The sequence below is a fragment of the Equus asinus genome, chromosome 3, assembly GCF_041296235.1.
Source record: "Equus asinus isolate D_3611 breed Donkey chromosome 3, EquAss-T2T_v2, whole genome shotgun sequence".
NCBI lineage: Eukaryota > Metazoa > Chordata > Mammalia > Perissodactyla > Equidae > Equus > Equus asinus.
Window position 1 is genome coordinate 13,916,628 of NC_091792.1, and position 11,822 is coordinate 13,928,449.

At 45.0% G+C, this 11,822-nt stretch overlaps 1 protein-coding gene across 1 annotated transcript in view; it reads right to left on the reverse strand.

Annotated features, from left to right (window-relative positions):
* Positions 1-8,755, reverse strand: part of NDNF (neuron derived neurotrophic factor) — a 40,723-nt gene extending 31,968 nt beyond the window's left edge. Inside the window, exon 1 of the mRNA XM_014866482.3 lies at positions 8,144-8,755. The gene's annotated coding sequence lies outside the window, so the exon portion shown is untranslated. The remainder of the gene's footprint in view (positions 1-8,143) is intronic.
* Positions 8,756-11,822: the final 3,067 nt, after the last annotated feature.

The window sequence follows — 11,822 nt, forward strand, 5'->3', positions numbered from 1 at the left end:
ATGCTGTGGCAGGCGTCCCACATATAAAGTAGAGGAAGATGGGCACGGATGTTAGCTCAGGGCCAGTCTTCCTCAGCAAAAAGAGGAGAATTGGCAGCAGATGTTAGCTCAGGGCTAATCTTCCTCAAAAAAAAAAAAAATTCAAAATGTAACACAATATACATTTTTACGAGAGCTTAAGAAGGTTGGATAACTTTTTTTAACTCTTAGAATCCTGAAGTTTCCAGAACATAATAAAATATAATATCTATTTATTGGTAGCAGAATTATGAAATGTTTATACAAATAACTAAGACATCTTGAAGATACTGGTGACTAATTTATTTGAGGGATCTTTCAGCTTCATATTCACCTCCTTTCAAGACCTCTGGCCCTGTAATGTGTTGTCTCCAAATCTCTTAGAATTGCGATTAAAATATATATATTTCATATACATAAAATAACAAAGCACTCTATACTGGGACCAGTATCATAGTTCATTATAGCGGATGAAATTGTACATTTCAAATCTTTTCCTGGTTAATTTGTGGGCAGGGCTGACTTCTTGTCAGAGCCGATTAGAATGTCATTGTTTTCACTTTGTATTATTTTTACTTCATAGAAGCTGTCACCTGTGCCATTTTTTTCTTTTTTTCATTCTTTTTCTTTATTTATTTTTTGCTGAGGAAGATTAGCCCTGAGCTAACATCTGTGCCAATCTGCCTCTATTTTATATGTGGGTTGCTGCCACAGCATGGCTAATGACTGGTGTAGGTCTGCACCAGGGATATGAACCCATGAACCTGGGCTGCCAAAGTGGAGCATGCTGAACTTAACCACTACACCATGGGGCCAGCCCCCACCTATGCCATTTGTTATTGTTCAATGATCATGTGATATGCTGAGTAAGAGTGCCTTTGTCAATAGATACATTAAAAATATTAACAAAACTTCTTTGCCTTCTTTATATATGAGAGTAAATATAAATAGACCTCCTGATATTTTCTCCTTTCATCATAATAAGACATCTTGTGCACCATAATCAGGCAAAGAGGACACTCCTTCCTAGAGACCTCTGCTTTACTTGATTGACACTATCAGAAGCTGGGTACTTGTTCAGCATGATTTTAGAGGCAATGGGAAACTTCCATCTCAATTGTTTAAAAGAGTATCCTGCATCTTTTGTTTCACTTAAAAGACAAGTTTTTAAAGACAAATACTCACTGGACCTCGTTCTTGCAAAGGTAATCTCGAATGTCCTTTCCAAGTCCTCGACATCAAGATTCTATGTCATAAATTCACACCAAGATAGAAGGAAGGTGAGTTACATAATTTGTGGGGCCCAGTGTAAAATGAAAATTTGTGAGGTCCCAGTGCTAGGTCTCTTGTTCAAAAATTAAGAATTTCAAGATGGCGGCAGCAGAGCAGTCAACTAAGCACAGGGCCCTGCTACAGGCAGCCCATGAAGCTGGCTCTGGGTATAATTTATAGCAGAGAATAGGAAACCGAGAGTCAGTTATCAGAGGAAGAGAATAAAGAGCAGGCATATACTAAAGGTAGGCTGCCCAAAGAAGGAGAGGCTACGAGATCCAAAGATACAGATCACCCCTTTCTAAAATTCGGTCTTAAGCCAGGCTCCTTCCAATCTGGCTTTATCTAGCTACTAACATCTTTGAAAGATATTAGGTGATATCAGCTTACCCTGTTTACCATCCCAGGAGTACTTTTATATTTATAGGGGACACTGAAAAATGAAATTAAAGATGAAGAACCATATTTTTGCAGGTAGTGTTTTAGTATCTTGAGAGGCCTTGGCAAGAAGTGGAGGTAGGGTGGCTTCCCCAGTACCACTCAGGCCATCTCTCAAGGGACCTGCCTGTTAGTTCATCTGATCTTGCCACTGCCATCATTTGAGTGTTACATTTTTATCTCCCACTTAAGAGGCAGTTCTATTTTTTCATTAAAAAAAGGAATATATTTTCATAGCACATTTTAGCAAACTTTAAAGGATCACCCCTAGAACAGAGATAGCTGAAACTTGGGGGCACCAAGAGATAAAGGATTGCTGCCTTTTCTTAGTTGGCCAGGTGTTTCAGCGAGCACTGCTGTTTCTGATCTCTGTCACCACTGCTGGCAACAAATCTCTCTTCCATTACAGGATCCAGTTACTTCTGAATCAATCCCAATTTGAAGCTTTTGATAATATCAGTGAATGCTGTAATTTAATATGAAATTACAACATTTACTGAGCGCTATCAACATATGAATAATATTTAGATTTAAATCTAGTGTATCCTTATGCGTAAAAATGTATTTATTATTTGTCTTTAAGTGTATTTTAAACAAGATAGCTAAAATGGATCAAGTACATTTATGTGTGTGTGTGTGTGTGGTTTTTTTTTTTGTATGACTGATAATTTAATCAGAAACACGTTTTATTGCTGGAATAAAATGCATAATGTTACACTTGGCAATGCCTATGCACTTAGAGTACATATGACCTGAATAAAAGAGAGCAATCGAAGCCATCTCCTAGGTTCATAGGATCGCTATGGTTTGCTTTTCACTACAATGTGCTATGAATTGTAACCATCTATACTCCAGGAGCCACCTAACGCTTGCAGCACCTAAGTTGGAGAAATTAATCCTAAATAAATCAAGCCTTTTTACACTAGCTTTTTCTTTTTAAACATAATATTTTCAAGTAAGTACCACAATTTTGCCCTTCATTTTGTCGGTCAACTGTCCACGTGTGTTATCTATCTTTGTATATAAACACTTGTTCATAGTTTCTATCTTATAACTTAAGATATAGTCATGCTGATTTCAAAAGCAAGATATCACACATTACAAATCTTTCCAAGTATGAGTTTAGTGTTTACTACTTTTTTTAGAAAATGATAAACTTCAGTCTCATATTTTATCTAGATCTGTGTGTATAAGGACACTGCCTCAGCGAACAAGATGTAGCTATGATGATTTTTAGTTGTTGATAAAACACCTATTTAAATATAGTCCATATTTTTGGCTTTGGCTTTAGATTGTGGAATAGAAGTTCTCTGAGCACACAGCTGGATGAAGAGGGTGTTTACCTTGATTTCACGTTAGGGAGAAGAAACACTGAGAGACAGAAACTTGTACTGTCGCCATCTACTTCAGTCAGTCACCACTATTTGTGATATTGGCTGAAATCATTCCAATTAGAAAACAGACAAGAGTATATGATGCTAACTCAGTTGTTATTTGGTCATTATATTCAAGCCCTCCATTTTGCAGAGGCAGCGGCTCAGAGTTCCACCCAAATGAGCTGATTTCCAATCGTGCGTAATCATGTTTTTATTGAGTTCCTTCCAAACTTTATATAACCCCATTATTTCTAAAAATGTTTTTTCTTTCATAACTATATAAAAGGCAGCAAATTCTTTCACCAGAATAATTAAAAGAGACATTTGATAAGTTAGCTATATACTTTCTGCCATATTTTTTAAAGAAAAGATTCATTTCAGAGTTTTCACAAGTGAAACTAAAAATAAATACTTCAGAGAAATACATGAAACATTAAATATGTGTCATGTTCAATATGCTACAGGAAGAAATTAACAAACGAAAACCAAAAACTATTCACCAACTTTCTAAAAGAAATTAGTTTCCAAACGATCCGGAAACTATTGAAGGAATAATGACATGTAATACTGGAAGTTTCTATACTTATAAACTTGAGGTCTGTGGACTTTAAAGTGGAGTTTAAATCAAATCTAGCTGAGTGAGTTCTTAAAAAACTTGACATTGTAACAGGACCCAATATCCAGCTGTTCTGTGGTCAAATCTGTCTCTTCATCCCAAAGGGAAAAGTGTGCAGAAACATATTGCTAGTTCGCTTTTATTCCACACTGATCAAATACCTTACCTTTAGTTTTCAAATGCAAAACGAGCAACACTTTTTTATTTTGGGTGAATTAATATTATGTATTTCATATTTTCCAAATATTTCAAAACACTAAAATGTATGGATTGGTTCATTTGCAGCTTTTAGTAAAATACCAAAAGGAAGGGGGAAGGTGTAGGTAGGGTATCTGCAGGCATAGGAAGTATGTTTAGGAAGTAAGCAGCTCAGAATATACCTGGGTTTGGCACTGGCTTGGGCACTAGTGGGCTACAGAATAGCAAATGTCAGTGTCATCTCAGAAGTGGCAAGACACACAGGAATCTGTACCCACCTTCAGACAAACACAGACTCACACTAAAATGGTGTGGTTTTTCCCAGAAATACAACTGAATTTCTAGTCAACAACCACTATATGATGCAATAAAATATTAGCAGTTTGGTTTTTCCATGTCATACTATGTGATTCTTTTTTATCCACAACAGTAACAATAACAACAGCAAAGTATTTACTTTTCTTCCCAGGTGGAAATTAACATGTGGAAGCATGCCTGCATGCATTCTGGGTGTCAATGAGCATTTGTAACATACTGGAAGAATAAAGCAGACTTTAGCCTAACTTCAGGGTATAAATTGCAGAGTATTTTTTAATGGAGTATTTAAATATTGGAGGACTTTAAAATCAGTTTCCAAAGCAAATATTTGGTGTGATTTACTATTCAACTATAACTCGTTTGACTGTTACTTCTGCTACATGATTGTGAACCAAAAGGGGAAGAATACATATATTCTTCAGAATAATTGCTCTAAAATAAATATTTAGAGGTTTAGATACTGTTTCAAGGTCAAATGAATAAACTGAATGATATTTGTAGGTTAAGCTTTCCTTTGACCCAATACAGATGATTATACTTTCTTTCTGGTGACTGGCTGATGGCAACTGACCCTAGCAAGGTCCATTCATTACCAGGCTGCTACTCTGCGTGCACGGCTCTCCAAAATAAGACCTGACAAGAAGACATGGAGCAAAAAAAGTGTGAGAGAGCACTGCTTGGTCACTAGAATCCACCACCTTGTCACTGGGAAAACTAAGGAAAAGAGATTAAAACAATTTAGATCAGTGCAAATTATGTGGACTTCACACTACTCCTACGCGACCTGTTAATTCAGGGATAACTTTTCTATTTCCAATATCTCCTCATCCATCATAGTAAAATGAAAAATAAGTTCTGTCCTAGCAACAATGACAACAGGAACAGAATCAGTTTTAAAATAGAAATTCTGACCTCTAAATAGACTGAATAGAACTACTATAGAAATGAACATAGGAATCTAACAGACAAGATACATTTCATTTCTACCTTTCCCCCTTCATTTCAAACAATTTGTTAGAATTTCACAACACATTTTTCTCCCCTGTCACACAGAGAGTGGTCAACAAATCCAAGCAAGAAAACTAAAATCTGAATCGCTAGGTTCCTGAAGCCGATTGAAAAAGTCGTTACACGAAGTTTTCTGAAGACTGACCCAGCGTGGCTGCTTCGAATCAGGTTATGATGTTGCTCTTTCCTCTCTAACACTCTTCCTTTACCTGAATGCTCAGTACCAGGACAAATAAACTGAGGGTCCCGGCTTCCCTCATTCTTAAAAGGATATTTTTCAGTTATACATTTTGTTACATCTTAAGAGATAAAAGCTGAATCTGCAAGTGATTAAAAGATGTTTTATATTCACTGTTTCATTTCTGCTGAAATAAATGTGTTATTTAAACCACACATAATTCATAGCAATTTAGGCCCATTACAAGGTTCTAGCTTCTTTTTTTACGATAGTTACTAATTAAAACAGAGTGTTACTGCCACATCGAGCCTGCAAGTTTGACATACAGGTTTAATGAATAAAACGTTCTGACATAGAAATGAAAACAATAATACAGACAAAGCTGTAAACTGTTATGTTTCGAGTGTGTGGTAAAGATTAAGGACATTCACTAACGTTGAGAATTGTGCAGAGAAAGCACTTGTAATTTTCTTCTTTAAAGAAAGAAGTAAAGGATTTTGGAGAGGAATCTGAAATAGTACAAATTTCTCTAACTTCTGAGCCTCTCATTCCCAGCTGACCCCTCCCCCCCAGAATTTAAACTCATCAGAGTCACTTTTAAAGGATAAATGACGGGATATTTTAATATAATCCTGAATATAGGTTTAGATTGAAAATGGGAATTGGGACCATAATTAATTATGTTGCCAAGTTTTTTGAACTTTAAGAAGGAAGGGTGAGGCAAATGAGGACATTTCATACGACTGCAACCTTCTAAAAGTTCATGGGTTAAAACTTTGGGAAAATGACAGTATCGTTTTGACATCTGATTAATCCCACATGCAGAATGAGTGTGAAGAATTAATAGCCTTTTGGTGTTTTCACTTTCCGTAACCACTGTAATAAGAGACTGACATAAAATCAAAACCAAATTTAAACTCAGTTTTCAGCCAGGGTTATGGCCTTATTAGCTCTCTTAATAAACAATAATGAATAATAATAAATACCTATCGCCCTCAGTACCCTTTCCTCTGTACGCATATTTGCTCTCTCATCCATCCATCACATCTTTCAGGATAATAAAACAATACAATCCCATCAAATCCTCACCACCGCTCCCTCCGGAGGGATGTTTTATCGTTACTTCTGTGACCCCAAGGAGGATCTGACTTGTTTCAAGGGGGCGGAGAATGGAGCGGGGTCCTATTTATTTCCATTGACGACTCTCCTGGTTCTCACAGGCGCTCAGGGACCGGGTGGGAGGAGGAGAAGGGGGGGCGGGGTGCGGAGATTCCCTCCTTCAGAAAAGAAAAAGGGTTCAGGAAGCGAGGCGGGGTGGGGGGTGGGGGGTGGGGGGTGGGGGGTAGGAGTAGGGGGATGGAGGGGGAGAGGGTAGTGTGCTCGGAGAGATGAGCAACTCAGTGAAGAAATAAAGTGTTTTTTTGTGATTTAGCGGGATCGAAAGATGAGAAGTAAACAAATTTACCAACCCAACTAAGTTGCTAAAAAGAACTTTGTTTATAAAAAGAAAAAAAAGAATCAGATCCAGAGACATTTGTTCAGGTTCATTTCCCGCTCAAGGTCTTGGTTTCAGGGAGCTCCTCGTACCGGAGCAGGAGATGGACAGCGCCCCGAAGGGGACCCGGCCCGAAGGACAGCTCAGCGCCAGCTCAGAGGTGCCCGCGGCAAACTCCGAGGGCCTCGGCGACCCGCGCGGAGCCCGTGCGGGGAGCTGCGGGGACCCCTCCCATCTCGGCCTCGGGCGGGGGTGCAGGGAGGAGAGGGCACGAAGGGCGCGCAAAGAAACGAAACCGCACCCCAAATTCAGCAGTTTGCGAAGTGCCCCAAGAGAACAGCTGGGACCCGGAACCACTCGTCCGGATTCCCGAGTGTCAGGGCCGCCCCAGCTCCCCGCTCAGTCCTGAAGGCAGCGGGGACTAGACAGAAGCCCGCCTGGCCCACAGAGGGGCTAGGGCACCGTCGCCCCGTCTGGGAAGGGAGGGAGCGTTCCCTCGGTGGCTGCTCTGCCCTCCCGGCAAAAGTAGGATCCGGTCCCAGGCCACCCTGCTCTGCTCCAGGAAGTTTCTCTAATGATGCTCGCCTCCCATGCAGAGGACAAATGAGGAGCCAAAGCGGTGAGGGGTCGGCTGGGAGAGGCGGCTCAAGCTCCCCGCGCCCAGGGCTGCGCGGCCCGGGGCCCCCAGCCGAGAACCTGCGCCCGCCCTGCCCGCGGGCGAGCCCCGCGCACTGCGCAGCGCCCGCGCTCCTCGCCCCACTCGCAGACGCGCCCGGCAGGACTTTCTCTAGCGGTGGGCAGAGGGCATGGACCCGCAGAGGGAGGCAGCAGCTCTCCCGGCGGGCGAGCAAGGTCAGAGTCCACGCCAAGCCGGGGATAAAGGCTCTGCAGCTCCCCGGACTCCGTCTCACCCTGGGCACCCGGACCCCCGGGTCCCCGGCCTGGGCACTGTCTCTCCACCTCCTCCTAACGCCGCTCGGGCCGCGCAGCCACGAAGCCAGCCTGGAAAACCGAGGGAGACCTGCTCCACGCCCCTCACGCCCTCAGCTCCTCGGGACAGGGCGCCCTCGCCCAGCGGTGACCGAGAACCTCGCTGGGCCCCTCCGAGTGAGAGGACGCGCGCCTTCACCCCCGTCGCAGACGGGCTCTCGGGTGGGAACGCTTCCTGTGCCAGGTCTCGGGGTGGCGGACTAAGGCGTCGAGGATGCTTTCCTCTCTCTACTTACCTTAAAAAAAAATGTTTGTTTTTCCTGGGGGAAAGAGGAAAACTCCCTCTCGGGGATGTGGCGAGCGAAACAGTCCAAGCGCCCGGCTCCGGCCAAGATGCTAAGCACCGGTACTCAGGAACCGAAGGGAAGGAGGAGGAAGGAGGAGGCAGATAAAAGAGAAAAATTAAATCGGTCGAAGTGTCCCAACTTTGTGGTCGGCGCTGCAAACTTCAAAGGCGAGCGAGGGCTGGCGGCGCGCGGGCGCCGAAGTTGCTGCGAAGTGGAGCGGGGAGAAGCGCGGGGCTGGGGATCCCGGGCAGCGCGGGGCAGCGGCGGGAGGTCCTTTTAAAAGGCGGGCAGCGTGCGGGGCCGGCCGGCGGGAGGATGCTGCGGCGCGAGCGGGGCTGGCGCGGGCTCGGCGGGCGGGTGGCCGCTCGGGGCACGGGCGCCTGGCTGGAGCACGGCGCAGGGACTGCCGGGCGCACCGGGCGGCGGCGGCAGCGGCGGGTGCGCGGTCGCTTCGCTCCGCTCTCTCGCGGCTCCGAGCGGGGAGTGTGTGTTCGCTCCCGAGTGTCACCGCTGAAGCCCGGAGCCGCTCCCCCGCCCGCCCCACCGCTGCCCGCCCGCCCCCTCCCTCCTCTGCCCGCTGCCTCCCCCTCAGTTCCTCCCTCCCTCCCTCCCGCTGCGCGCCACCGCGCGCGCGCGCATACACACACACACACACACACACACACACACACACACACACACTCGCACACTCCCTACACCCGGCGACCCAGCGCTCCCCGAACAGGGACTCTCGCGGGCGGCATCGCAGGGGACATACTGCCCTCCTGACCTCCCCGCCAGTTGTGGGGAAAGAGAAGGAGACCCACCGAGACCCCCTGAAAGCGACAAAACCCAGGGAGACGCGTACGCGGGACCATCGCACTGTCAGGGAGACCCGGGTGCACAATAAGGGGGAACTCTGGGGTTGATTTGGGGGCGGGGTGGGGAGACGAGCTAAATCAAGAAGGTTGGAGGCGGAGAACAGAGTGTGCAAACTGTGCATTCATGTCCCACTTTTCCCCCCCGACCGCCTGCCTACCGCAGCCTCCGCCCGCGGAGCGCGTCCCCCTCGGTGCACACCGCGCCTCCTCCGGTTTGAAACTCAGCAGCTGTTTTAACAATTGAAAAGCAGCCCTACAGGACCAGTGAGAGACGGAGCAGAGTGTGAAGCCATTAAGGCTGACTAGGTAATTATGATAAGAAGTTACCTAATTAGCAACCTGGCCTGGGCATAGGAAAACGAGGGGAAACAAAATACTGAGTTATTTATTTAGAGATCTCATTTTCGCAACCGCGAGCCTAGTTTCCAGCAAACCTGATTTTTAGACTTTCGAATTTTAAGTTCTCAGAACATAGTTTACGAAGATATAGTGTCAATACTGAAAGCATGGGAAGTACTTGCCCTCTTCTCATCGCCACAGAGAAATGAAGATAAAATGAAAATGAACCTTGGCGAGGTCATATGAAAAACCGTGGTGTTTTGGTTAAATACTTGGTCACAGGAGGTGGCCCAGTGCAGCTCCTGAAATTTTGTGGCTCCTAGATGACAATACCGCAGTAGGTGGGTTTATGAAACCGTTTATACTCCACAAAATGGTTCTGTGAAAGCCATAGAATTTTTAACCGTGGAAGGGGCTGTGGAGTTCACAGTGCAAACTTATTTTTTGCAGATGAGACAATGAGGTGGGAAAAGGGATCTTTGGATCCCCACCGAGAAGATGTACAGAAGTGACTCTTGCACTTATGGGTTATGACCCAGAACAGGCCATGTGGACATTCATTTACACAAATTTATTAAGTGCCTACTGTGTACCATGTATGTCTTGGTGCTGAAATTTCAAGGTAAAACATGGTGCTTGCCTTTAAGGAGCTCACAGCCTGGTGAGGAGACAGAGGCATAAATGAAAATGTGATTAGCACTATAATAACGTTTGTATGTTCCTGAGGAGCTTGGAAAAGGAAGCAGCTAATTGCCCTTCAGCAGGTATGCTTGGTAGAGGTTTTAGTGTAGAGTTCTGAGGAGTGAGGAAGAGAAGCCCAGGCAAGCAAGGATGGAGAGGGAAGGGCATTCCACAAACACAGAGAGACAGTGAAAGGTCGGGAAAGTGTCCAAGGGTACTCTGTCACGTCCTGGGAACTGAGGGAAGTTAGACAGGGCTGGACTGCAGCTGAAGTTAGCGAGGCTGGGCCACACCAGGCCCTACTGGCCAAAGAGCCAAAAGTCTCCTGCAGGTGGTATATGGTTGGGAAACTATTAAGGGTTTCCAACAAGGACAGATTTTAAGGTTTTTAAATGTCATCAGATATGAGTTTTAGAATGCTATCTCTGGTATCATTGTGGATGACAAATCAGAGAGAGATAACAGTGAGGAGCTGGTTTCCAGAGGAAAAAATTAGGTCCGAACTAAGGCAGTGAAAGTGCCAGTTGGGAGGTTGGGACAGCTCTGGAGACATTTAGGAAATAGAATAGACAGGACCTAGTGATTGATTAGATATGGAGGTAAAGGAGAGGACGAGCAGTCTAGACTGACTCCCAGGTTTCTGGCTGGGGCAAGAAGGCAGGTGATGGTGTCATTTGCCAAGAGAAACAACACATAGAGAAGAGCAGTTTTAGGAGGAATGTGATGAGAATGTAATGATGTCTGTTTAAACTTGTCGAGCTGGGATGCACGTGGGACATCTGAGGGCAGCACTGTGTAGGCGCCGGCAGGACAGTTCCTAGGAGAAGATCCAGTCTGGAGGGATCCATCAGGAGTTATCAGCATTCAGATATGCCCTGAAGCCAGGAAGGGGAGGAAGGCAGCCAGGAGAGAAGACTTGGGATGGAACAAGGCAGAACACCAATGTTCTAGGGGTGGATGGAGGAAGAGGAGCCTGCAAGAGAAAGAGGTGGAGACCAGAGAGGGAGGAGGAGAATGAGGAGAGAGCAGGGTTGATGAAGTCAAGGGAGGAAGGGATTGTGGACTAGAGTAGATCGTGCCGGAGAGATCAAGACAACCACACTGAAAAATGACTGCTCCTCTTTACAAAACGTCTCAGTGATCTTGACCTAAGCAACTGTGTTTTATGTTGTATGTGTGTGAAAGATCCAGATAATAGCAGGTAGAGAAGGTGAGATCGTGGGGACGGAGAACACAAGCTCCTTTACCTGGCAGTTTGGCCCTGAGGGGAAGGAGAGAGTTATGAGGAAAGCATTTTGTGGTAGTTGTACTTGTGTTCGTTTTCTTACGTGGGACGCCTGGTCTATTGCGGAGGGAAGAGCAGGTGGAGAGGGAAGGGCTGAGACGGGGTCAGCTCCCTGCTCAGGACGGCGATGGTGGCAGTGTCCGCCCCATGAATCTCACAGGGCTGGTGGGGGTTCCAGTAAACCAGGGATGGAGACTGTGCTTTAAAATTGCCAGTGGGAAGAAACTGAACCCAAAAGACATTAAAGTGACTTGTCATTAATTCACCCAATTAACGACAGACCAAGTCTATGAGAAAAGTTCTATAAGACCTCTGTGAAGGATTTTTTTTTATGAAAGTTGCCCAAAATATCCCTGTTGTGAACATAAGGACTTACGTATATCAAGATACCTGTCTTCTCAAGAAATGTGCCATCGGTAAACCCAATGGCATTGTGTATATTTATATTTATATATGTAAATGT